This window comes from Ochotona princeps, chromosome 1 (assembly GCF_030435755.1).
Source record: "Ochotona princeps isolate mOchPri1 chromosome 1, mOchPri1.hap1, whole genome shotgun sequence".
In the NCBI taxonomy this organism is placed as follows: Eukaryota; Metazoa; Chordata; class Mammalia; order Lagomorpha; family Ochotonidae; genus Ochotona; species Ochotona princeps.
Genome location: NC_080832.1, coordinates 5,691,514 through 5,717,396, shown reverse-complemented (window position 1 = coordinate 5,717,396; position 25,883 = coordinate 5,691,514). Strand labels below are relative to the sequence as shown.

Below are 25,883 nucleotides of genomic sequence, written 5' to 3'. Positions count from 1 at the left end.
GAGCCTGGAGTTCTCAGAATGCACTCCGTTCCTCGTGCTGGCAGACACAGAAGCTGACAGAATCAACAGTGCACACCCGGGTCACATCGGAGGCATCTGGCGCTCACCTGTGTGACTGAGACCCATGGGGCTCCTCACCACCCTTGGTATGCGTGTCCGAGTTCAGCATAGGTTCTTTTCTTTGCAACTCAGCATCTCTCACTGTTGACGCTGACTGCTGTAGCTACTGACAACAGATCTTGCAAGCTCTACCTCCTTTTTTCAAAGACATGCAATACAGATGTGTGTACAGCCACACAAATGCAAAGTGGATGACGATTGGAAGCTGGCCACCGAGTTCACTGGGGGCATTACCCGGGCCCTTAGCTGTGGAAGTCTGCGCTCCCCAAAATCAGCAGCCATCATCACTTTCCCCACTAACCCCCAACCCATTCAGGAGGGCGCAGCTTGCAGGACCCAGCCACTTCTTAAAAGGCCCCACGTTTCCACTCACTGTCACGCCAACCAAATTGTGGTGTGGACTTTGGAGAAGGCGCACCACTCCCAGCTCAGTCCCAGTGTTATCCTAGCTCAGTGTCTGTTAGACCTGGTACATACTACATCTGAGTACAGCCAACATGGACAGTCAGGGAGTGACAGCAGACTTTCTCTTGGAGGAAAAAAAAAAACAGAGCCAAATTAAACATGTGAACTGCTATGCAATCCAGGTGAAGTACTGGATTGTTCTACTACTTTCTAATCTGCAAGTCACGTTCCTTCATCTTCAACCCCCTCTGTGTATGTCCGCGTTCTCTTGAGTCTGGGTGACCAGCACCTATGGCTTTCGTAATGCCTTAATGCAACTGTACCATGCTTGCTGGCCAGCCAAAGATGGATGAATAAAAAAGGGAGGGAGAGAGAGAGAGAGAAAGAGAGAGAGAGAGAGCGCAAACATGGCTGTGATAGTTAAAAGGAAGAAGACATTAAGCTGAATAGCTGATTTAAGGTTGTTTTGACTTCTGCTAAAGGGTCACCTACTAGTTGATAATAAACACAGAACTGACATTTTTCTTTGCATTACAAGAAGAAAGGCCTGCCTTGAAAAGCCTCATTAGGAAAGCTCTCATTGGGGTCTTGAACTCTGGGAAAATTACCCTCTTTCCTCTTGACATCTTATAATAAGTAAAACTGTTAATATTTTGACTGTAGACAAACTCCTCCTTTGCTTTCAGCAGCTAACAGTTATAAAAAGAGATAGCACTATGTCAGTTACAGCAATTTCATCTGGAGACACCTGCAGGAACACGTCAAATCCGTTAGTGGTTCCAACAGCTACATCTAATTCTTACGGAAAGATGAAATACAAAGTCTGAGGTGAGTCTTAAAACTCCCTGAATACAGGAGGAGAGCTGAGACGATCTTCTGGGTAACTAAAGCAACAACGCCTGCTGTACTTAGCCAAAATGCTTGTTTTCAAAATGCCGTGACATCATGTGCAAACGTTAAAATACTTTCTCGCTGCCAAATGAGTTAAGGGGGGCATGCTCTCTCAGCTCATACTCTTGGTCCATTAAGCCTCAGTTGCTGCCTCTGGCTGTGCTGGGTGCCTCGGAGGAAGGCAACAACAATGAACAATGTGGGGGGAATTGTCATCAATCTGCAGGTCTTGTGATCAGTCATGCGCACTAGTGTCGGCAGCGAAGCCGTCATTCCGGCTTCCCACAGGAACGGCATGCCTCTAACTTGGACAACCTGGGAAATACAGATTTCCATCCTGTGGGAAATGCAAAGACTGCCAATGGACAAATACATTCAACTTGCTAATATTAACTTTTTTTTTTAAGTTTTGAAAATGTATTGAAAAAGCCTGTCCTACAGGAATGGTCACTTTTCTGAGGAGCACATCACATCAGAAACGTGCTTGGCAAGACAGCCGTGAAGATATGGTGGGCGGGATTCCCGAAAAGGACTTGTCTTTTCTGAATAATGAGAGGAAGGAAAGGGAAATCAAGTCCCAATGCACACAGAAGCGCACGCGGCCTGCCCTTGCTCGGGAGGCATTATTCCGTGCTGCACCGCTTGGGACTAGTCCCTAGGGACAGGTTTGCACCCACTTCCAAGCAGATTGATTCCTCAAGAACTGCTGCAGATAGCATGTGTCTGTGAGAGACACAGCTGTGCAAGGGGTTAGAGGGTAGCTCATTTATCACTGGGGCAGATCTTTAAAAAGGGACATCATGCAAGCTAGACCTTTAACTTTTGGTGCACAGAAGTGAAGTAGGCAGTGTGATATGGGGGAACCAGAAAGCCTAGGGAGGAATAGTTGAGCTGGAATATTTTTTCCCTTAATTTCTGTGTGGAACTGTGCGGCAGGTCAGTCTCCTTGCAAGTCCATCCAGTGCCCATGATGCACCTGTTTCTCATCTTGAACCAGGAAGCAGGAGATGCCCTGATGGCCAAATGGAAGTTAAGCTCCATGTGGAGGCACTATGGAATTCCTAGAAGGCCTCTCTCACACACCAAGCTCCATTCTATTTTCATATTCAATTAGGGCACCACCCTCTAACTCATAAAAAAAGACTGATCCGTAGGAGAGCGGCTCTTGTGGTTTTCTGCCTTCTGGACCAGGCTTTTGGATCCTTCTCTGGCCTCCTCCCATGCTCTCTCCTTATGGGCAACTCCTTCGCCCAATGGAGAGAGGTTTCTCTCCACGGGCGCTGACCAACACTACATCTACTTTCTCTTAAATACATGCCGCTTTTACTTGTGCAATGTACTTTTGCCTTTGTTTGAACCCTATCTCTGGTGAGAGTAAGAACTTGCACTAAAAATTGAGATACTTCCACTCTTAACAACAAGAGCTGGGAACACTGGAGATGAGAGATCAAGTGCTCCAAAGTGGGCCCTGCCTGTGACCTGGGCTGAGCCAAGGGCTAACTCAGGAGGTGAGGGAGGTAAGTTCTGGAAGCTCACGGAGCTCAGGCTATCGGGGAAGCAATGCAGAATCTTCAAAGGAGTTTAATTCAAGATGTGACCTGCTTGGCATGGAGGACTGGAACAATGGCCCCAGTAACAGTAAGGAGGATGTGGACCTAGAAAGGTGCAGGGCAAAGTTGTGATGGGCACAGCCTAGCTGAGACCCAGGAGCAGGCATGGGAAGCAGGTGGAGCATGGTTAAGGCCACATCACAGCCTCCCTCCCGGCCCCTTCCTCCCATGCCCTCTTCTCACTCTTCATCCAGGAACTGTCAGCCATTTCCTAAAACAGATCCACAGCATCTCTGCTGGAAACCTCCGCTTCCTCACCCGTGCAGTGCAAATCATTCAGTAGGCTATGCAGGAGCCAGTGGGTGCTGCCTCTGCCCAGCTCACCCACCCTCCATTCTCCCCACCCTGGCTGCCCTGCACCACTGGCTTTCTTTTATGGGGCTTCACATGCCCCGTGTTCATCTGTCCCCATCCTCCATGCTCTGTTGCTCCTGCTCTCCCTGCCTCTTCTCCGCCCTGGACAAAGCCTACTTGATTACCATGAAGGTACTGCCAATAAAGTCTGCGTTGCTGCAGACTCGGGTTAACTCGAGCCCAGCAAACCCAAGTCTAGGGGCAAAGGTGGCTACCTAGTGAGCCACATTCTAAGCTCTGCTGATGATCATAAAAGCATTGTTGACAAACCCCTTCCGAAGGCACTTTGTTTCCACTCTGCCACAATAGAACGACATCCATCTTACTTGAGGATTTGCGCGATGTTTTCAAGGATTCCTTGGAGCTATGCTGGACCCATAACCACTCGAGGAGCCCACCTAATGCTCCATTGTGTTTAGTCACCCAACGTGTCATGATCACAAAAGTCTTTGCAATTTCCAGCTTGATGGAATTTTACCCTGAGAGGGCAGGTGTTTCTCTTGTGTATGTGTGTGGGCCTCACTATTCCGGGGACGTGGGTAATGTGGCAGAGTTGGAGATGCTCACCAGCCGCGACTGGGGTGAACCAAGCCATTGCTCTGAGATGCACTTCCTTTGGTGGGAGGCTGAAATCAAATGCCTTGGAGTAACTGGCATGGGATGTTCTCATTGAATGGAAACCACCACAGTTGTGATCACTAGTATTGTCATAACACAATTTCAGGAATCAAATTAGATAAACCAAGTTAGCAATAGCAGAAAGCATTTTCATGTTCCCGTACTTTTAGTAATTATAAAGATTGAGAACTCCTTTCTCTCTTTCTTAGGTAGTTTTAAAAGTAGCAGTCGGTTGCCATGCCCTGAACACACACACACACACACACACACACACACACACACACACAGACTTCAGTTCTAGCTTGTGTGTCACTTTCAAACCACAGCACTCACTGGGTACACTCAGTGGGTATCCAAAGTTTGCATCCTCAACTGCAATACCAACAATGGCGATATCCTAGGCGCACTGGAAGGAAAGTGGCCAGGGATCAAGAGATCGGGGCTCCTTGTTAGAAAGCATGTATGTTGGAAACCAGACAATGGGGAACAGTAACCTGTGTGAAGGAGAAGCAAGAGATGCAGCAAGTTCTACTGGCTGAACAGAAAATTTTCTTCCCAAAAGCTGGTCATAGCTGAAATGGGACAACAGTCAAAGCCAACCTGCAGGGCTCAACTGGCTAATCCTCCACCCTGCTGTGCCAGTCTCCCATAAGGGCACTGGCTTGTTTTCAGGCTGATCGACTCCCATTCAGCTCCTTGAGCATGGCCTGGGAGAGCAGCAGAGGATGGCTAAAAGCATTGGGACCCTGCACCCACATGGGAGACCCAGAAGAAACTTCTGGCTCCTGGCTTTGGATCAGCTCAGCTCTGGCTGTTGTGGCCATTTGAGAAGTGAACTAGCAGGTGGAAGATCTTTCTCTCTCTGTCTCTCCTTCTATCTGTAAATCTGTCTTTCCAATAAAAAAAAAAGTCATCCTGCAGGGACCACCCATGTCTCTCAGATGTGTTCAGATAACACTGCCCAGAGAAGTGGAGCCCTGTTTGCTAGGTGGGAGGCTTTGAGACTCTCTTTGGACTCTGTTCCCAGACACAGACACAAGAGAAGGCGTAGGAGTAGGAAGAGCGCAGGGAGGAAGAGGAGGAGGAAGAGACGAGGGGGTGGGGGAAGAATACCAAGTAATGGAGTCATTGTGTATGGGCCTGCGTCGGTGCGGCTGGCACAGCAGACAGGAAAGCCCACCTGCTGCGGGCTAGTGTTTACTTAGGGCTTCAAAATGGTGGGCTTCTACAACTGGAATGTTTTTCTTTAAAAAAGTGCTTTCTGGTGTTGTAAGTTGAATGAATCTTTTATCGAGCATTTAACATCTGCGAGGCGCTGGAGGAGCCGTAAGTCACCCGGGAGTGGTGAGACCAGCTGAGACCAGGACAGTGTTCCAGGGTGTTCCGTGCCAAGTACCAAATGACAGCATAGCAGAGCCGTGGCACCTGCTGCAGAAAGTCAGACATTACGTGTCTAAGAAGGTCAAGTGCAACCCAGGAGAGCATCTGGCTGCTTAACACTAGTTATCATGTTGATGTGAAGATGATTTTAATTGCGAGCGGTGTGTCCCTCCTGCACTTAGAGGACTCTGCCCTCGTCCCAGCATTCCCCTTGTTCGCTCTGTGCTACTTGCTAGGCGTGTTTGTGTGCATGCAGGGCTTTTTATCCATTGGCAATTCGCAAGAGCTACAAAAGACATAAAGGCCAGGGTCTCTGAACAGCTACAGAAGTCAAAACATAGCCTGATATACATCTTTCCCCACTTAGTCCTATTTAGGACCACAAAAGTATCAAGGATGAAACACACACACAGAAGTGCAGGCAGTTACTATCTCCCATCAAAACCACATCCCCCCTAGCAGTACACTGAAATGGTCTGTTGAAACTGAGAGCTTCCATGTTCAGAGAGCATTACCATAAACCAAGCTTGGCCTGCATAGCAATGTCATAGCGCGTGCAGCACCTCCCCGCTGCCAATTACATAAGACATCCCCGAGAGGGGTGACACATGGGCTCAGCACAGCAAAGAGGTCTTCTGTATTATTTCAGATTTTTTCATTCCAGTTTTAATGATAGTCACAGCATTACACACTTCTGCTCATTAGCATGGATGAAGCCTAAGGTTACAAAAGCTGTGGAAAGAACCAGGCTTAATTGTGTGGGTAGCTCTTCTAGGATATCTTAAAGAAAAGATCTGTAAACGGCATGGCAGGCCGACTGAGCATGGTGATACAGGTGGAATACGGGCAATCTGAGGGCTCCCATCAGCCTTGGAGTTGCATACATGCAGCCAATTTCTTTAAAAAATGCTAACCCGTGGCTGGCCTGTGTTCCCCAGCACTTCAATCTTATTTCTTATGGAAATTCCCCCTCCTAATTCCCATTTTCTTCTGGATTGGTTATTGGAGGACTCAGCTCTTATCTCCAGGTCCCAGAAAGGAGTTGCCCATTGCTGGACCTCAAGGGTCTTGATGGGAGAGCGGCATGGGAGAGTTGGCTGGGAGAGGTGGAGCCTCAGTACCACCTCCAGCCCAGCAGCCGTGTTTGGGCAGTTCTGCTCATTATGATGCTTACAGGGGCTACTAACAGCCACTGGCATGTCACCTGCCAGGGACCAGTGGGAAAGCTGTGTAGGGGCTGGGCAGGGAAGTGAGCTGGGCCTCCCCAACAAGCTCCTGTTTTTGGTATACAGACAGGTGCATCAACCTGATCCTCAGCAATCTATAGGTCCTGTCAAGAACTTCTTGGATGCCCCCTGGGGGAACATCCACCTGCCGGTAGGATCTGTCATGCAGAGTCAGCAGGAGTTCATCTTTTGGCCACATGACACATCAGTCATTCCCTCCAAGGCCTGTCATGTTGGCTGGGTAACAGACGAATGTTTAAATATTTAGTTATTTGAGAGGCAGGGTGGGTGATGGGGAAAGGTTTTCCATCTGCTGGTTCACTTTTCCCAAAGCCAGGAGCATGGAGCTCAGGCCACATCTCCCATGAGGGTGGCAGAAACTCATGTAGTTGATTCATAACCGTTGCCTCCCAGGATGTGTACTAGCAGAAAGCTGGATTAGAAGGAGAGTCGCTGGGACTCCAGGTAGTTGCTGGGATACGGGATGCCATCCTCAGTGGTGACTTCAAACTACTGTGCCAAATTCCCACTCTAAGAGACGAAACTTGACACCTGGGGCTGAAGGGGAACATTTGGGATTGGAAGGACAGAAGGATTTAATTTGCTTTTTCTTTGCTTTCTGTATTTCGCTTGCAGTAGAAAACAGTGAATAGCTGAAGGAATATTTCATGATTGAGTTTAGATAGAGCCTGGGAGCCTGAGAGATAAGCGGCACCTGCAACTAGCCCCTGCCCCTAATTGCATGACCCCCTCCCTGTTTAGGTTTAGGGTTCCCTTCCCTGGTTATGTTTAAGGTTCCCCTCCCTGTTTATGTTTAGGGTTCCCCCTCCCTGTTTATGTTTAGCCTTTAAAAAGAATGCTATACCATGACTCGGGGTCGATGCCTAGCCTCCTGCGTGAGGAACTGGCCCTGGCCCCAGCGCGCTGGTGATCGAATAAAGCCTCTTGCTTTTGCATCAAGTCTCATCTTCGGTGGTCATTGGGGAAACTCACTCTCTCAAGACAAATGGTAAGGTGTTCCCTGTTTGGGGGGGCCTTACAGGGCCAGGTTTGAATTGAGACACTTTTTATGACTAATTGTGCATCCAAGGACGCTACAACTTTGCCGAGTCTCAGTTTTCTCATCTAGGCACAGCATACGGGGGTAAGGACCCAGGTAGCCATGTTGTACAGAGACCAGCAGAGCGAGACCCATAGCACTGGCTCACACACAACCCCGAGTACAGGCCTGGGACTAACTCCACTTCAACCTCTACTCCGTGACCCAGAACTCTGACCACTGTAGTCCCAATATTGTTGTTGGTTTTAGGGAGACTGAAGAAGCTAATGAGAGCTTTGTAAGAGTGAAAGGTGAAACAGATTGCATAAGCCTGATTTACTTTTTGCCCAACCCTGTTTTTAGCCATCAACTTGACAGAGTTCACAACAGTGACTGGCTGGTGGCCAAACCACAGCTGACTACAGTAACAGGGACCTCCCAGAGCAATTCATGCAAATACAACAATGTCCTGGTTGGTGCCTTTTGTTCTTTGTTTTACTGATATGCAAGGAGCCTCAGCCACACCCCAAGCACTGGGCCATGGGTCTACACACGTCATTAGTGAGTGCTGGCAGGGACCTCAGTGTTCAGGCCCCAGGGTTCATGGATTTAGATAACATTTTAAAGACAGGATGAGTGTCCCTTGCTATTTGAAATTTGCTATCCAAAACATAAGAATCATATATGCTATGTATATGTCACTTAACAGATACACATATGTATATATGTATATATATGTGTGTAAAATGGACTCAAATGGCTTTTCTCAGTTGGAAAAAAATTTAGAATTACTAAAGAATGAAAAAATACTGCTGCAGAGAATTTCTGCATACCTTTTCTAAGCATGGTAACATCTGTTATACTTGTCAAAATTAAGACATGGACCCTGGTGCAATTTTGCTAACCCAATTCAACACTTTGTTCAGCTGTCCCCGGTTCTTCCACTATTGACCTTGATTTGAAGAACACGGTGTTTTTGCATAACATGTCTCTCAGAGTTCTTGAAACCATTTCAGGAGACCAATGGGTGTGGAGCAGAGGACACTAAACTTGTCTCACCTACCAGGAACCGACTGTAGGCCTAGAGAAGTTAAATGTGGATTTGAGGCACACATTCAGGAAACTGGGCTTCAAGCCACAGACTGTGAGGAGCCTCATTCTGTGCTCTTCTCTGCACACTAACAGAAAAGAGGAATTGATTAACTTTGCTCTAGGGGCCCAAGTAGTAGGGTGTCTCTTGTAAGAACAGATCCGCCACTCTGGGTCAAAAGCTGTCATGGGCTATAAGGGAACAGGTATATGCTGTTTCCCATCCAACTTTACTTATACAGCAAAGAGCTGTCAGATTTGGCCAGTTGGCCATAGTTTGCTGGCCTCTGTCTTATACTTTCTACTACCCATCCTTTCTGAATCAGAAAGCAAGCATGCAACAGTAACATTGACCTTGGCCTTTTATTTTGGTGCAGAGATCCCTCATGTGAAATGACTTCACTTAGCCCTAGAACCAATGTATGCAATGGGTATTGCAAACATTGGATCCTCCTGGAACTAGGGACTCGGACCAAGGAAGCTAGTTGTCTAGGTTGCACAATAGGGAAGAAACAAAGCCAGGCTTTGGATCTGGGTGGTTTGGGCCCTTGCTGGCCATGGGAAGCTGCTTGCCAAAGACTTTGACATATACGGAATTCGAAATCACCAGGACAACTTCACAGACACTGATGCTTTTATGGGTTGAATTGTGCAACTTCCCCCAATCCCTATATTGATGGCCTAGTCATACGTACTCCCTCCAACCACCTAGCAGCATTGTTACAACTGAAAGAAATGTAAGGCAAATGGGTAGCCCTAAACCAATAGGACCTGATTTGCTAGTAGGAAGAGCAAATTGTGATACAGACATGGCCAGAGAGGAGACCCTCAGGATGACATGACTGGGAAGCCTCTGAGGAAGGGGGCCCGCCCACACCTAATCTGAGTTGGGGGCTTTGCTATGGCCTTTGAGTCAGCCAGCCAGCCTGGGGTGGGCCTTGAGTGGCCTGTCTTCACAGCTTGCCAGGTGGTTTATACCGCACAGCAGTAGTCTATGCCAAGCAGCTCCTGGCGCCATCTGGTTTTCTAACACCTGTGTCCATCCCTCTTGCTCACCGATTTCAGGGACACGGTAGCTTGCTTGATGCTGACTAAAAGGAATGGGCTTTTCTTCCAGGGTCCCCTTAGCCTGTGCCCTTGGAGCTCTCCCCAAGGGAGTCACCATCAAGCCAAGTTTGCTTCCAGGGTCATACCATCACCAGAGCTTTCTTATTGACAGGGTTGTTTCTAGTTCTAGGATCTGTGATTGTTTCCAGGGAAGGAGTTCTGCCTGCCCCCAGCGACGGCAGGACAGAGAGCTGCTGAGATGCCACCTGCACACCTGGGCCCAGTCTTCCAGCAGTGGTGACCGAGCCCCTGGACCCCTTGGAGCTTGCTGTTTTTCTGCAAAGGAAGCTAGGAGAAGTTCTGCTTTGGCTTTTTAGTTACCTTGAAGTAAAGGGAATCAAGAGAAATGCAGTTGTGTGGAAAACGTGTCTGTTTCCAACTATCCAAGCAGCCATGGATAGCCTGGCAGGTCAGTAAGTGTTCCCTTCCTGCGATTTCTCGAGGAAGCATCTGTCACAGGCCTTGCTACCCCAACAATGCTATACTACCCTGGTGCAGCAGAACTTAGAACTGAAATATTCACTGCAGGAAACGTGCAGGTATGAAACACCTTTGGGAACACACACAGCAGCCCATGAGCTGATGCCTATGTGAGCTTACACGCACGCACACACACATGCACACACACCTTCTCTCTCTAAAAGGAGTTAATTCAACTGGTTTTCTTTGTTTCCTGATTGCCATGCACATTTCTCTGCTGAATACATCACAATTCTATCCTTAGGGTCCTGGCAGATCAAAACGTATTTTTATCTTGCTCGCTGTTGAGGGCCTGGTTTCTAAAACTACAATGTCCTAGCAAGTCTACTTTAATTTATACCAGCTTCTCTTTAGTAACCTTGAAGCCTCAAGATGCCTGTTAAAAGTCAGGTGCATTAGGCTCCCAGCAAAATAAGGCTCGAATTTGTGGAACTTTACCAAGCAAATCCCTACTACTGACTTTTAAACAGAGAGAAGCCCTACAGGGCAGGGCAGGGCAGGGCATGGAAGACTGGAGCTCGGCAGAGGCAGGGAGCCCGAACGCTGATGAGGCCAGGAACACCCCTCTCCTCTGTTGCCAAACAAATCTTCCAGAAAGAGCTGAGTGCTTTCACTCCACTTCATTGGGCCCGTGTTTGTTCCCTGAGTCTGTCGAACGTGGTGTCAGCCTGTGTGAGGCAGTCTGCTGGACAGAATCCTGACCCTTGATTTTTTCAGTGTGGGACTATGGTACGTGTGTGTGTGTGTGTGTGTGTGTGTGAGAGAGAGAGAGAGAGAGAGAGAGAGAGAGAAAGAGAGAGAGAGAGAGAGAGAGAGAGAGAGAGAGAGAGAGAGAGAGAGAGCCAACTACTCACAGAAAGAGGATGAGAGAGTCTGAACACCTCTCAGGAGATAAATTCAGGTTGTTTGGGGCTGGAGTTAGGGGCTGAAGGGGTCTGTGTATGGATGTGTTGAGGTAGTGGGGTGGGACACTTTAATCGCTTGGGTCAAACCACACAGAACCTAAAACTCCAGCCACTATCTGGGAATCCATGAATCATGGATCCTGGTAGGACTGGGCCATGCTGCTTGGGCATGACAGAACACACAGGACACGGCAGGGTCACTGTCAGCCAGATGGACGCAGCTGTCCCCAACTTTCATCCTCCAGACATACACAGCAGGATTGGCCAGTCCTCCCAGCTCACTTCCAAGCAGCTAGGCTTCCTCCTCAGGCTGTTTCTGAGGGCCCTAGTGCAGTGAGGGGGAGTGGTCCTCAGGTTCCCTGGGAACATTCAATTGAGGACAGTGTGAGGAGCCCACCTAACCTCCCTGGGCTGGGTGCTTGGCCCATGGGGAGCACGTTTTTTCCTTGCAACTGTCCCTAACTTACAGAGAAGTGTCAGCAACGTGGGCAGCTTGTTGCAGGTCCCAGGCCCAGAAAGCCAGCACTTGGGCATTTCCAATGCCCGCCCACCAACAGTCCCAGCTCCTACTCATTGCCTGACTCACACTGATCGTGCTTAGAGTGCACAGGCACCCAGGGAGTGAAGGGGTCCCTCAGATGGGAGGATAGGGGATCCAAACCTGCCTTGTGCCCCTTTCGGGACCCTTCTTTCCAGGAGAGCAGAGCTGTGGGTTTGTCTGGAGGAGAATACCAGGGACCGGATGGATTCAGACCATCGTGCCCCCAGTTTCTCCTCCATACCTCTAGGCCACCACAAGGTGGGAGGATCTTCAAGGATCCGGGGCACTGGGATGCCTGGGCATCCTGTCTCAGGCAGGTGAGGCTGTGCCATCACCTGCACTCCTGCCCTGAAGGACCCAGGGTCAGGATGCCATCAATGCCTCAAGGTGAGGGGCTGACACTGTGGTCCAGCACATCCGGCTGCACCACGGTTGTTCACATCCATATGAGCACTGGTTCAAGACCCTGCTCTTCTGCTTCAGATCCGGCTCCCTGCCTAAGGAAGCAGCAGATCACGGCCCGAGGACTCCGGCCCCGACTCAGATGTTCTGCGGTAGGCTTGGCTGTGATTCCTGGTGACTGGTTCCAGCCTGACCTAGTCCTGACGTTTGTTCCTATTTGGGGCGTGAAGCAGCAAATGGGGCGTCCCTTTCTCTTCCTCTTTGCTCATCTACTTTTCAAATAAGTAAAATAAATCTTGGAAGAAAAAGGCGAGAGTGGGAAGGAACCCCACAGATCACTCACACGACCTTAGAGAAAGGCTGAGATTGTCAAACCTTTACCAATCCTCAGTGCTGGCGCAGGAAAGAAAATGCAGGCTCCCGGCCCCTCCAGTGCAGAGCCCTTTGCTTCTACTGGGATGAAGATGTGGAGGGGGAAGACAAGAGGAAGAAAAGGGGAAAAAAGAACCAGAAAATTTAAAAGCTAAACAGAAATCATTTCAGAATGAACCATAAAGGCTTCTTTCCATAACTGATGATAATCAAAGATCAGGTAGACTCCTGTTTAAATGAATTTTGTCAGAACATCTGGTCTTGCAAAATGAGGCTATTTCTACGTACTGACAGCTGTTCCACGGTGAAAACGTGTTGCTAGTCTGATCGCGACAAATTCTAATAAATCCCGCGTCAGGCGCCCTGCTCAGGCCCTCTTCTCTTAGGAGGCAATTTCCACAAGGAGCTTGGCATGCAGCAGTTCCATCCTTTGCCACGCAACTCTGAGTGTCATTAAATGCATCTAATCTTAGAGACTACCAGGTGTTTTGGGCAAGGCATGTGGCATAGTGGGTTAGACCACTGCCTGGAAGGCCATCATTCCCTCAGAGTGACGGTGTTCCAGCAGCTCCAGTTTGCTCGGTTCAGCAGAGGGGCCCTGCCCTCACAGTCTACCCCTGGCATGTTGCCCTGACACACAGGCCAGAAAGCTGTGAGAGCTGGCTGGTGGACAGGGGCAGATTCCCAGCGAGCAGGGAGGGCTTCTTCCAGCAGCCGGCATAGCTGGCTAAACACCCTGGGGACACGCTGGCCGGACTGTGTCTCAGGAGTCCCTCATCCTTCGAGAGGCTGCCAGTGGTGAATGAACCATGCGCGTGTGTGTGCGCCTGCATGCCTGGGTTGCTGCGGCGAAAAGAACGGAACATGCCCTCGTTCAACATCCAAGTCCCTCTCACCTCAATGTCTGTAATGCAAAACAAGTCCCACGTCCCTTGGTTGGATGTCCATGTGAACCATAGCACCACTGTGAGACTCCTTGGGAACACAGATGTGAGAAGCCCAAACTCACAGGGTCTGGCTCCACCCTCTGTGGCCCTCGGGAAGGGCAGGGCCGCCATGATGGGTGGAGGACATGGGGACACTTCTGTGAGACACCACGCCAGGCTGAACCAAGGAAGCCCACTTAGACAAGTCCACCTGGCGTGCCTCTGAGGGTGCCGGGGCGGCTTCCAGGCTGCTACCCCAGTCTCCCGGATGTAATTGCGCTTGCGGGCGAGGAGCGCGTCCCCGCCAGGGACGCTGGAGGTTACAGAGGCGGAATGCATTTCATTACTGTGAGTAAATGTCAAATGGCTGCAATCCATTTTCTCTGATTAAACTGTCAAGGACAAAATCACGTGAGAACAATGATTTTTTTTTTAATTTCCTATAGCAACCCCCCCCCCCAAAGTAATAAAAGTCTAAAAATCTTCACATATCTTAATGTCTCTAGGTCCCCAACCTACCAAGGCCATGGTCGCCCAAGCAGAGGCCTCTTCCCAGGTCATGTAGCAGGGTTCCTGCCCGTTCCTACAGCAAGAGGTGGCCCCAGTTCCTCTGCCACCTACCCACACAGAGCTGGAAGATCCCCAGTCTCATGCCAGCACCATGTCTGGGTGTGAAACTAGAAACCGGAACTTTTGCCTCTCTTTCCCATATTAGGAGAACAGAATTCGAGTGTGTGACCAGACAAATCCTTGGGATGAGTCTAGGACCGCTCGTCCACCCCTGTGTCTGAGCCGTCTGCTGCTGGAGGCCCCGACTGTGTCCCCTCCCAAGTGTGAGGCACAACCCAGCAGGCCCTCACCACCCATGCCATCCAAACAGCAGGGGAGGAGGGGCCCATGCCAGCATCTCTTTGTTTAGTGTCTTTACAGGGCCAAGATGCTGTATTTGTCCCAGGGTGGACAGTACCCATCACAGCATGGGTGGTGACCCCCTGGCCACAGGGATCTGCCCTTGGAACTGTCAGGGCGGCTCCGAAAGGCCTTGCTCGGTGTAGAGGCGGGGCCTTCTTCATGCTGATTGCCGGGAACACAGCCGCCTGGTGTGGGCTTATTTCTTCCTCTCTTTTCATTTATTCCCAGGCCACCTAATCCCATTACAATTAAGCACAGCTCTGACTCTCCTCATTTACATGAAAATGCATTTCATTCTCTCCCACCATTATTTTACTGCTTAAAATTTTATTCCTAAAACCGGCAAGATTTGTTTCATTTAATGAAAGAAGCCATTATGCATTAAAAAAAAAACACTTTTCATTAGTTTCTCAAACACACATAGATAAAGTGAAATATCCCCAAATTTAATGAAGCACTTGGATTTTACGTGGCCTCGTTGGCATGTGCCGGGGTGTCATTTGGCATCAGGGTGGCCGCTGTGTGCTCAGCCGTGATTGCACAGAGATGTGACTGCTCGGGCCACTTAATGCAAGCTGGGATGAAACCAGAGAGACACCAGGATGTGGCAGAGAAAGGTGCTGGCCTAACAAGGCCTTAGCCAGCCTGAGAGTAAGCAGGGCGCTGCAAGCCAGCGCTCTCACAGCACCAACGTGGGCAGGTGTGGCAGGCGTGGGCAGGCGTGGGCAGGCGTGGGCAGGTGTGGGCAGGCTCAGCTGCGGTCTTGACTACCAGCTTCCTCTCAGGGGAGGATCACACAGCTGTCAGCGTTGTTATTCATGTTCGTGGTTGACAGGGAGCCTGCGGAGTTCCCTTTCTTTACATGACTTTCTCTGATTAGCATGGCCAGCTGTGGGAAAAAAGATAACGACTATTCTGAGGCACGAAAGTAAAATTTACTGGGGGTTACGCATCAGCAGCGCTTGCTGCATGGAAGCCTGGGGAGTGCGGCTTCCGCAGGGATGAGCCCTGGGCGGGGTCCGTTGAAACTCCTCACTCTGAGTTGTTTGAATGTTCTCCATACTGATTTCCATAGAGGTTGTACCAACCTGCAGCCCCACCAGCAGTGGAGTAGGGTTCCATTTTCCCCGCAACCTCGCCAGCAAGTGTTGTTGGTGCTTTTATTCATGTGGGCTAGTCTTACTGGCGTTAGGTGGTACCTCATTGATGTTTTAATTTGGATTTCCCTTATTGCCAGGGAGCTTGAGCATTTTTTCATATGTTTATTTGCCATTTGGGTTTGTTCCTTTGTGAAGTGTCTGCCCATTTCCCGTGCCCATTTCTTGAGTGGTTTGTTCATTTTGGTGTTTTGGCTGTTTCGTAGTTCTTTGTATATTCTGGAGATTAGCCCTATATCACCTACGTAGTGCGCGAAGATCTTCTCCCATTCTGTGGGCTGCTTTTTTACTTTGTTGATTGTTTCCTTTGCTGTACAGAAGCTTCTTAGTTTGATGAGGTCCCATTTGTTTATTCTGGTCTTGATTTCTATTGCTTTTGGAGTCCTTTTTAGGAAGTAGGGACCTACCCCTAGATCTTGCAGAGTATTTCCAACATTTTCTTCCAAAAGTTTAAAGGTTTCTGGATGTAGGTTTGGATCTTTTATCCATTTAGATTTGATCTTGGTGTATGGTGAGAGATGTGGGTCTATCTTTTTGTTTCTACAGGCTATCGACCAGTTGTCCCAACAGCATTTATTGAACAGACCTTCCCATTTGCCAGGATTATCATTCAAACAACTCAAAATCAACATACCGTATGATCCGGCAATAGCACTCCTAGGAATATATCCAGAACACTTGTTCTATGAGAAACCAACATGCACTCCTATGTTCATAGCAGCACAATCAGTAATTGCAAAAACATGGAAGCAACCAAAATGCCCATCAGCAGAGGATTGGATAAGAAAGCTATGGTTCATCTACTCCATGGAATACTACTCAGCTATTAAAAAAACCAAAATGCAGTTCTTTGTGGCCAAATGGGCCAAACTGGAAACCATAATGCTAAGGGAAATGAGCCAATCCCAAAAGGTTAAATACCACATGTTTGCCTTAATTTAAGATGATATGATGTTATGTATAACATGTTATGTTATGAATGTTATATGTTGTGTATAAACTAAAATTGAAATGTAAGTGAGGTGGTCACAGAAGGTGGCTAGGAACTCGCATTTACTTTTAACATATTGGTTACTCATTACTATGTCAATTAATTCCATAATGATGTAAATTTTTGCTGATGGTATGTTGGAGCTTTTAATTGATCGGGATGATACTCTGTTGGCTCTGTCTTCAGAGCAGAGAGGGTATACCTAAGAAGCCGTTGAACTTGACTGGACAATAAGATGCTGGACTCTATGTTTGGTATACGCTTGCAATGGGGGAATCTCAACTGAACTTGAACTGTGGTTATGCAACAAGGTGGAGGAATCCACCATGGTGGGAGGGTTTGGGGAGGGGTGGGGAGAATCCAAGTACCTATGAAACTGTGTCACATAATACAATGTAATTAATGAATTAAAAATAATAAATTAAAAAAAAAAAAGAAACTCCTCTCTCTGCCTGCTCCTATCTGCAGACGCCTGAACCAGCAAGTTGTCGAACAGAGGGAAAGTGGGACACAGCGCTGCAGCCTCGGAGGACGGGCCAGGCGCCACTTTGGCTTCTCACATTGCCTCCTAGCCAACTAACAAGGCAGGTGGCAGCCCACAACCAGCAGGCAAGGTCATTACCAAGTACCCCAGTACCAGCAGTTTCTGCTGGTGTGGGCCTCTTGTGAGGCTGGTTAAGTTGCCTCTTGGGACTTCCCACATTGGAGTCCATGGGTTTGACTCTCCGCTCCGCCCCTGAGAGCAGCACATGCTGGGGGCAGAAAAGGATGGCTCAGGTACTTGGGTCCCTGCCACCCAAGTGCCAGACGATGAGTGGGTATTAGCTTCTGGCTTTGTCCTGGCCTCAGCTGCAGCTGTTGTAGGCATTTTGTTGCAACTCCCTCAACCCACCTGTCCCTGTGCCTTTCATATCAAATTAAGTAAAATAATTAATTTAAACAGGGTTTGCATACTTCCTTATTTTATCCATTAGGAACATGGCCAATCATCTAAGCAAATTATTTTGGAATCTTGTAGGTGGTAGGAAACTTAAGAATGTTTCAGTTCTCTGGATTAGATAATCTTATACAAGTAGGATTGAAAACGAAGGCCGGGGCGGTGCGGAGGGGGGGCGGGGGGACCTTTGTCGGCTGATTTGAAAATCTACAAATCTACCTGGAAGTGATTTAACTATCATTTCCATCTATCAAGGAACTCGTTTATCTACAACCGCAATCAATATGGAATATAAAGGTATCAAACTAAAAACAGATTTTAAAGTTTTTATGATGATACATACCTTGAATTAATCAAAATTTAAGTGAGATACTTGGGTGTCTTGCTTATGGCATATCTTTGCTATATGATGGAAAAATGGTATCAGTGCTTTTAATCAGAATGTGACGTAAGAATTATTGTGATGTTTATGGAATGTAATGGAGGATTTCTAACGTAAATGAGAACACATTACGGTCTCTTGTGACAGAGAAGGAAAATTAAGAGACTAACTTAAGCTTCTAGTCCCTCATTTTCCAGGCATCAAGGCGGAGTGGGGAGAGGGTGGAGAGGTGGGAAAGGACTTGGGGTCAATTCAGTGTAGGAAGTCCTGCTGAGAGATGAGGGAAGGACCAGCAGGAAAGATTTCCTTCTATGATGCACGTTTGGTGGGACAGTCAGAAGAGCGGTGTGCCTTTTATTGTTCTTTAAACACAGCTTCTGAGCGCGTGCACACAGCTTGTGCATGACACCTGTGTACTGCCAGTGTGCTGTCTGGCTTCCAGCCAGAGAACAGCCGGTGCGGGACATGGCCCCTGAGGGGTCTGCTGCAGCAGCCTCGCACGTCTGATGTGTTGAGTTGGAATAACAAAGCTGCTTTGGGTGCAAGTGTCTTGGAGTCTCAGCTGCTTTTGCTGTAATTATTGCTAGAAAGGTGAACTCCAGGCTCACTCTTCCATCATGAAAGATTCTCCTGAGGTCCTTTGGGATCTTGTTTTTAATCAATAAAATTGCGTTTTTGAAAGGGTTAAAAAAAAGCCATATAAACACACAATTACATAGCAATGTTTTGAGGGAGAATGAAACCTTTTAAAATTTTATAAAAGAAATAGCATTCACTGTGTATAGAGTTCCTGATTTTTAAAATTCTATTTGTACTTTTAAATCAGTATACAAACTCGTACGTATTTATGAATGCCATGTGATGCTTGGATTGAAGTGTATATGATGTGCTGTTCAAATCAGGGGAGTCTGCCTGTCTCCTCAAACCCTTATCACTTCTAGAGTTGGCACTGTGGCACAGTGGCTCAGCCACCTTCTGTGGTGCTGGCATCCCACATGCAGTGCCAATTTGAGTCCCAGCTTCTTGGCTTCCAGTCTGTGTCCCTAATACTGCACCTGTGGAGGCAGTAGAAGGTGGTTAAATAGTTGGCGCCCTGCCACCCACATGGGAGACCTGGGGTTCCACAGTCCTGGCTCCAGCCTGACACAGTCCTTGCTATGGTGGCTACTCTGGGTACGAAGCAGTGCGTGGAAGACACACTTCTCTCTCTCTCTCTCTGAGTTTCAGCTCTGTCTTTCAAGTAAATAAATATTTTCAAAAGTTGTTATTTCCTCACTGTCCATCTCATTCTTCCATAATCCTTTTCCCCTACAACTTCCAGTTTCAACATATTAAAGTAAAATAAAGAAAACAGCAAAGAAATCGGAATGTAGAATTGGTTGAGATTTTTAGAAATTTTCCTTCCATTTTCTGGTCATTCTGCATATAATTAATTCCATAATAGATTTCTATCAAACCTGCATTGTTAAATCTTTACAAATCACTCACTTATTTTTGTAGCACCAACTCATTTTGTACGGATGGTTCATCGATTCACTTGTTTTTTTTAATTGGATTATGAAATTCAGTATGGAGCACAACTAGCAAAACCTGGTCTGGGGACGGCACTAGTACCTTGTGAAAATGCTCCATTGCACTGGAGGGGACACAAGAGCTGAAGAGGACGGGTCTCATGTGCCCAGCGAGCATGGCCGAGCTTGGACAATTTCAGAGGGACTTGAGGAATGTTGGGTAACTTGTGAGCCTCCTCTGCACAAGCTGCTGGGAGAACCTTCTTTATGTTCTCACACCTAGACAACTCAAATTCAGCAGTATTATTTTGAAAAAAAAAAAAAACCCACAATATTCAGGTGGTCATCCTCACCCCAAAATTAGTTCATATTAAATATAGAGCAGTGCATAGATATTAAAAAGCTATGTCTTGCAGCTTCCTTCAATAGGATATTCTAGAAACGTCACATAATTAACCCTTCATAGCTGAGATGATTCAGTTCTCAAACCTGCAAACTGAATTATATATTAGTCCCTTCTCAAAAGTCAATTGAATATTAAGTCTGTGTATATATATATATATATAATTTTTTAAAGATTTATTCATTTTTTTTAATTGAAAAGCCAGATATACAGAGAAAAGGAGAGACAGAGAGGAAGATCTTCAGTACACTGGCTCACTCCCCATGTGGCTGCAACAGCTGGAGCTGAGCCGAATCAGGAGCCAGGAGCTTCTTCTGGGTCTCCCATGTGAGTGCAGGATCCCAAGGCTTTGGGTCATCCTCTACTGCCCTCCCAGGACACAAGCAGGGAGCTAGATTGGAAGTGGGGCCCCTGGGATTAGAACTGGTGCCCATATAGACTCACTGCACGTACAAGGTGAGGATTTTAGCCGCTAGGGTACTACATTGGTTACACATTTTTATCCTCTCTCTTGATCTATGTCTTCCATGGACATAACAAGTAAACATCAAACAAGCAAACAAACGAACAAACAAAACAAAACAAAACAAAACAAAACAAAAACCCCCTTAATCTAGGGCAGTAGTAAAAACCACAGTATATCTATAATACTGCTTATAATGCACTAAATGCTTTCTGCAGTTTCATCTAATTAATTGAGTGCTCTATGCCAGTTTGATAGACAGGTGATTTTTTTTAAGCCAGCCTAAATTCTCTTGGTGGATCGTTGTCCATCAGTGTCAGAGAAACTGGGGTTGCTTCCTGCACCAGTCGATAACATCCTGCCATCTTTCTCTAAGGTGGCTCATCTAAAGTCACAAAGAAAAAAATAGAGGGCATTTCTTAAGAGTTCTCCATCTCTTCGTTGAGAGCAGAAGTTAATCTAGAGTCCACCCACCAGGAAGTGTATATGGATTCCGACTAACCTACGGGGGGAGAGGTGGTGGATGCTACCTGAGCAGCAAGTTTATCTGATTCAGAAGGGGCTGTCCCAGCTCCAGAGCCCCAACCTGAAGCCCTGGTCTAGGCAGAGCCAATGAGAGCTCGGCGCCCCTTCGTGGTGCTGCTGGTCTGGACAGGTGCTGGAGGCTAACGTGCTGGAGGATCAGTTCCAGGCACTTACCCAGCAAGGGCTACGCTATCTACTCAAAGAGACAGAGAACGCTTCTTTTTGTTACAGTAATTTAGCTAACGTCCTCAATAAACAATAAAAAAAAGAAAATAAATTAAGGACATATAGCAGGTAACAGTTTTGGATGTAGGTGACCAAGTTCTTCCACAGATGTCATTCAACTGGTCAACCGTGATCTAAACTTGACAAAGACAGTGTTGGGCAAGCTCAGTGACATCATTTGGCATTGTTGGTCTCATTTAATCACTGAGACAGGTGGTTTTTGGAATTCCTGGAAGTCACTGCCTTCAGTAGAGCAATAAATATCAAAACATTCATCAAAATGAAATTTCTCATCATAGTCTTGTGTGGGGTATAGCCCTCTAATGTGGTTTAATTCTATTTTATTCTGCTTTAGTACTACACAAATTTCACTCCTTCTATTTCATGTCAGATGTGAATGTCCTCATGATATGTGCATTTGGAATTGTTGACTAATTAAAAAAAATCTCTTAATTCATCAACAAGCTTCACAGTGACATGAACACAAAGTTCAAAGTCGGAGCGAAAACACCGGAGCTATCATACCTATGAAACCATGCCAACGGGTCCGTGAGAGGCTTGAGAAGGGAGACAGATCACGAGAGGGTCACACCTCTGCCGTGCCCGCAGTGGTGGAGCAGAGTGTGGAGCGTGTCTTGCGGTGGATGCAGTGGGCAGGTGGCACTCTGCGAGGTTCCCTCAGTGACTGACACTTTCACAAAGGGCTCTTACCGGGTAAACACAGGCAGAAGAGCGGAGCTCGATGCTCTGACTGAAACAGCCTGGCGCCTGTAGTTCTGCTTTGCTCATGCTTAAAGTGATGCTTCCCCACTGTTCCGGAATCAGGCCCTTTTCTAAAAGCCACATCAAATCTGTTTTTCCTTTCCAGGAAGTTACATGCATTTACCAGATTGACATTTATTTCTGATAAGACAGACAATCATATTCTGAGATCAGTGGCATCATGTGGAAATAGAAGACTGAACATTGATGTGTTTCTCCCTGACTTAAAAAGGAAATTGTGTTTTTGATTCAACGTGGTGTCATGCAAGTTGCCCTTAGCCATCAGTTGGCTGCTGCTTTGGCCTGTCCCCAGCATGCTGCACCTGACTTCCTTGGCATGTGTGTCCCAGTCTGACAGATTTCCACTCAGAACCATTTAAATACTGCTTCCAATTCTAGATTCTTTAAAAAATAAGCAAAGATTTATGTATTTGGAAAGCAGAGTTATATATGAAGAGAGGGAAAGAGAGAGAGACAGAGAGAGAAAGGATCTTCCATCTGATGACTCACTCCTCAAATGGCCAGTGACCTGTGCTGGACAAGGCCAAAGACAGGAACCCGGAACTCCATCTGAGTTTCCCACATGGGTACAGGAGCCCAAGCACTTACATCTTCTTCTGCTGCTTTCCCAGGTACATTAGCAGGAGGTGGACCTGCCATGACGCTGGGATGCCAGTGACACTGTACCACAATGGCAGCCTCTCAACATCTATATTCTAAGCATCATTTAGAACATAGACAATGTGAACAGGGCCTGGTAAGGCACAGTCAGGAGAAACCTGTTCATAACCTCTTAGGAACAGGCATGAAGGCCCTCGTCATCCACCAGTGGCTCTATCAACCAGGATGAGGTCTTTGGCCACTTGCTACAATGTGTGTGAGAACAAAGAACATTTAAAACTATAGGCAGTGAGCAAAGATGACAGTAAAGTCAATGGGACAGTTCCAGCAAACAAAGTCCTGAGACCAGCACAGATTTCCTGTGTTAAACAGTGTGGCAGGGGAAGGGGCCCATGTTTAGATGAAATGCTAATCTTTTCCAGCATTTTGCCAGCCAATGTAAATAAGACGGCTTTTCAGGTTCGGAGTGTGTGCTCATATATGCATTCTCAAAATACCATTTGGAAGAGCTTCCTAGCCATCTAATTAAGGAAGTTTGATGATGTTCTAAATCTTTCAGGCCTGGCATAGAGTTCTGTTTCACTTATCCTCTTCGATAGGAAGCATACTATGTCACAGAAATGTTTTTAGCATTACTGGAAAAGCTGTGTTTTGATTTTAATCTTTTTGGATCATTCTTTCTTTTAAGAAATAGAGAGTTAGCGAGCAAGGAGCATAATTAAATTGAGCAATAAAGACCTTGGTCTTTCATGCTTCTAGGAAATTTAATCTGTTATGTGATTTGCTGGAATAGAACCAATTCAACGTGCATCTCTCTTTTCATTTCTTTTGTTTACTTGGGTTTTTATTACCCTTTGGATGCCCAGGATGGAAGGAATTGCTGCATTCTCAATTGCCCAGGTTATACATGAGCTGGGGTCATCCAAGTGAAGACAAAGCACACTCACTCCTCCACGTGCCTCTTTGATCTTGTTCAAGGTCAGTGGCCAAAGGTAATTGTAGTTTTGCCTGATTTTATTGTTATTGTTATTACCGTTATAATTCTTACAGATCACCAGCGGAGCAGAAATATATCTTCAGATTGTGAAAAATGTATTGAGAAGCTCCAACTCCATGGGGTTTAGACAAAACTGATCCTTCGGGGAGGACTCGCTTAATTCTGTATCACTTATGCCCAGGATCCTAGAATATAAGTGACCGATAGTCCTGGGGCAAGAGTCTGCATCCATCCGAGTTCAAAGAAGTTCCCAGGAGAGAGCAGACATTTCAGCTCCTGCCCACGGATGCCAAGGACAGCCGGGAACTATCCTGAAGTTGCCTACAGGGCCAGTCCTCTGAGCCTTAATTGCTTGTGTGGATTATCGTATTATCCATCAGAGCGATCCTGCACCATGCAGGGAATCGCCCCCTTCCCAGTTTCCTATTTCTGCACATTAGCTGGATAGAGAAGGCTTCTGTTTTTCCTTTTAAATTCACAACATGAAATGGTATTTGCATTTCAAGCTTAGGTTCAGGTGTCTGTTGTAGATCAAAGGCAGAATTCTTTGTACTCCACTTAAGCATTCAAAACTTGGTCTAGAACACATTTCATGTCAGAATGGCCTAGAGCCAGAAACACAGCCATGGAACCAACAATGAACTTGGAAAATCATTGGGCATATGCAAATCTATCAAGTATGTTGCCTCCTGGGAAGACAGCAATCAATTCAGGAATTAAATTTTCAACTTTCCTCCTTATGTAGGGCTTTAGCCACTGCCATGAATTTCTTCAGGGATTCTTAAAACCATATTAGCCATCTGTGAGTTTGCAAGTAGCTAAACACATGACCTACAATTATTATGGTTATTTGTTATAAAACAATTTTTAGACAAAGCATTGCTAGATTTGCCAAGTGTGCTGAAATCAGTTCTAACCACGAGAAGGATGAAAAAAATAAACTGAAGGAATTTCTCCCCAAATGCAGGAAACTAAGACAATGTGGACTCACTCCAGTGAGTTATCAAGATGGAGCCCCACCCATTCGCTGTGTTCCCTGTACATCTCCTGTCCCTGAGCTTGGCTTGGGGTCTGGGAGCACCTGACCCACTCAGAACCGGGGACACCCAATTCCCTGATGCCATGACACAGCAGGAAAACACAAGGCCTGAAGAAAAGGCTGGCTGGGGTATGGTGCCAGTTGCTTCTGTATTGTTAGCTACAGGAGTGACATAAAAGGAAGCCATGTTTGATGCTAGCCAGTGACTGAGATACACTTAGGGCATCTTTAAAGAAAAAATATTTTGTTTCTTGGTTTTATGTATTTGGAATGTAGAGACAAAGACAAAAGTCAAGGCCAGGCCAAGCAGAAACCAAGAGCAAGGTACTCAGAGTCTCGCACGTGGGTAGCAGGAACCCAAAGACTCAAGCCATCACCTGCTACCCTGAGTGCCCTCCAATGTGCAGGCATCCCATTCAAATCCTGCCCTATGGGCCCAGTGCCTGCCCCTGCTGTGTGTTTCTGTAACTACAACATATGAACCAGTTTCAGAACAGTTTAGGAATATAGTTCATGGTCTATAGAACATAAAAGCAAATGAAGACCTCTGTACTTCTTTTTCTTCTCTGAGTAGCACCTTTCAAGTTTTTTGTTTTTTTGTCTTAAGAGAAAGAGCTAAATGAGATGCCAGACTGAAAATGTGGCCAAGTCTGTTTTCCAAAACTGAAAACTCCAGCATTCCTCACGCTGATGTTCTTCTGGTGTCAGGCTGACACTGCACTGAGCGGTGGGACATAGTCCTCTCTCCTGGAGCGCAGGCTGGAACTCCAACTGGCTCACACACAGAATGCTGAGGGAGTGATGCTGCGGGGAGCCTGAGGCTCAGTCAAACGCTAGCCACAAGCTTCCTCCATGTTCCTTCAAGGGACCACACCTGGGCTGTTGGAGGTCATGCCATGAGGACATTTCATGGAGGGTCCTGAGGGTGTCCCAGCCCCACAGGAGGCCCCTATGCACAGCCTACACCCATCATGAAGAAGCCTTCAGATTGTGCCAACTGATGGATCTTTCTGGAAGAGAACTTGGATAGCGTGGAACAGAGGTGAGCTATCCTGTGCATCTTGTGTCCGTTTGTCACTTGTAGCACCCACCAGCAGGCGAGTCACATGTATGTGCCACACAGCTGTGCGACAGGTTATCTTTCACTCACTACTTAGGTCTTTACACATGGGACACACACACACACACACACACACACACACACACACACACACACACTCTAACTGAGGGTGATAAAGAGAATAAATTGAATGGCCCAGATGACAGGCCCTAAAGATACAGTGCTTTGTTTTGCTAAGGAATGATCCTCCCAGACATTTATAATTTAATGTATGCTTATTAATTTAGTGCCTTAATGGCCCTGTGTGGCATTTCTATACACTTTATACACAGTTTCGTTCCATTCCACTCCCTTTCCCCAATACTACAGTTCATACACATATAAACGCACATTGTCAACACTGTGACATCTTGAGAGAGAGAGAGAGAGAGAA

General features: G+C 46.9%; 1 protein-coding gene across 1 annotated transcript in view; it reads right to left on the bottom strand.

Moving 5' to 3' along the window:
• Positions 1-25,883, bottom strand: part of PRKN (parkin RBR E3 ubiquitin protein ligase) — a 1,179,505-nt gene that overhangs the window by 225,948 nt on the left and 927,674 nt on the right. The gene's annotated exons all lie outside the window — the stretch shown is intronic.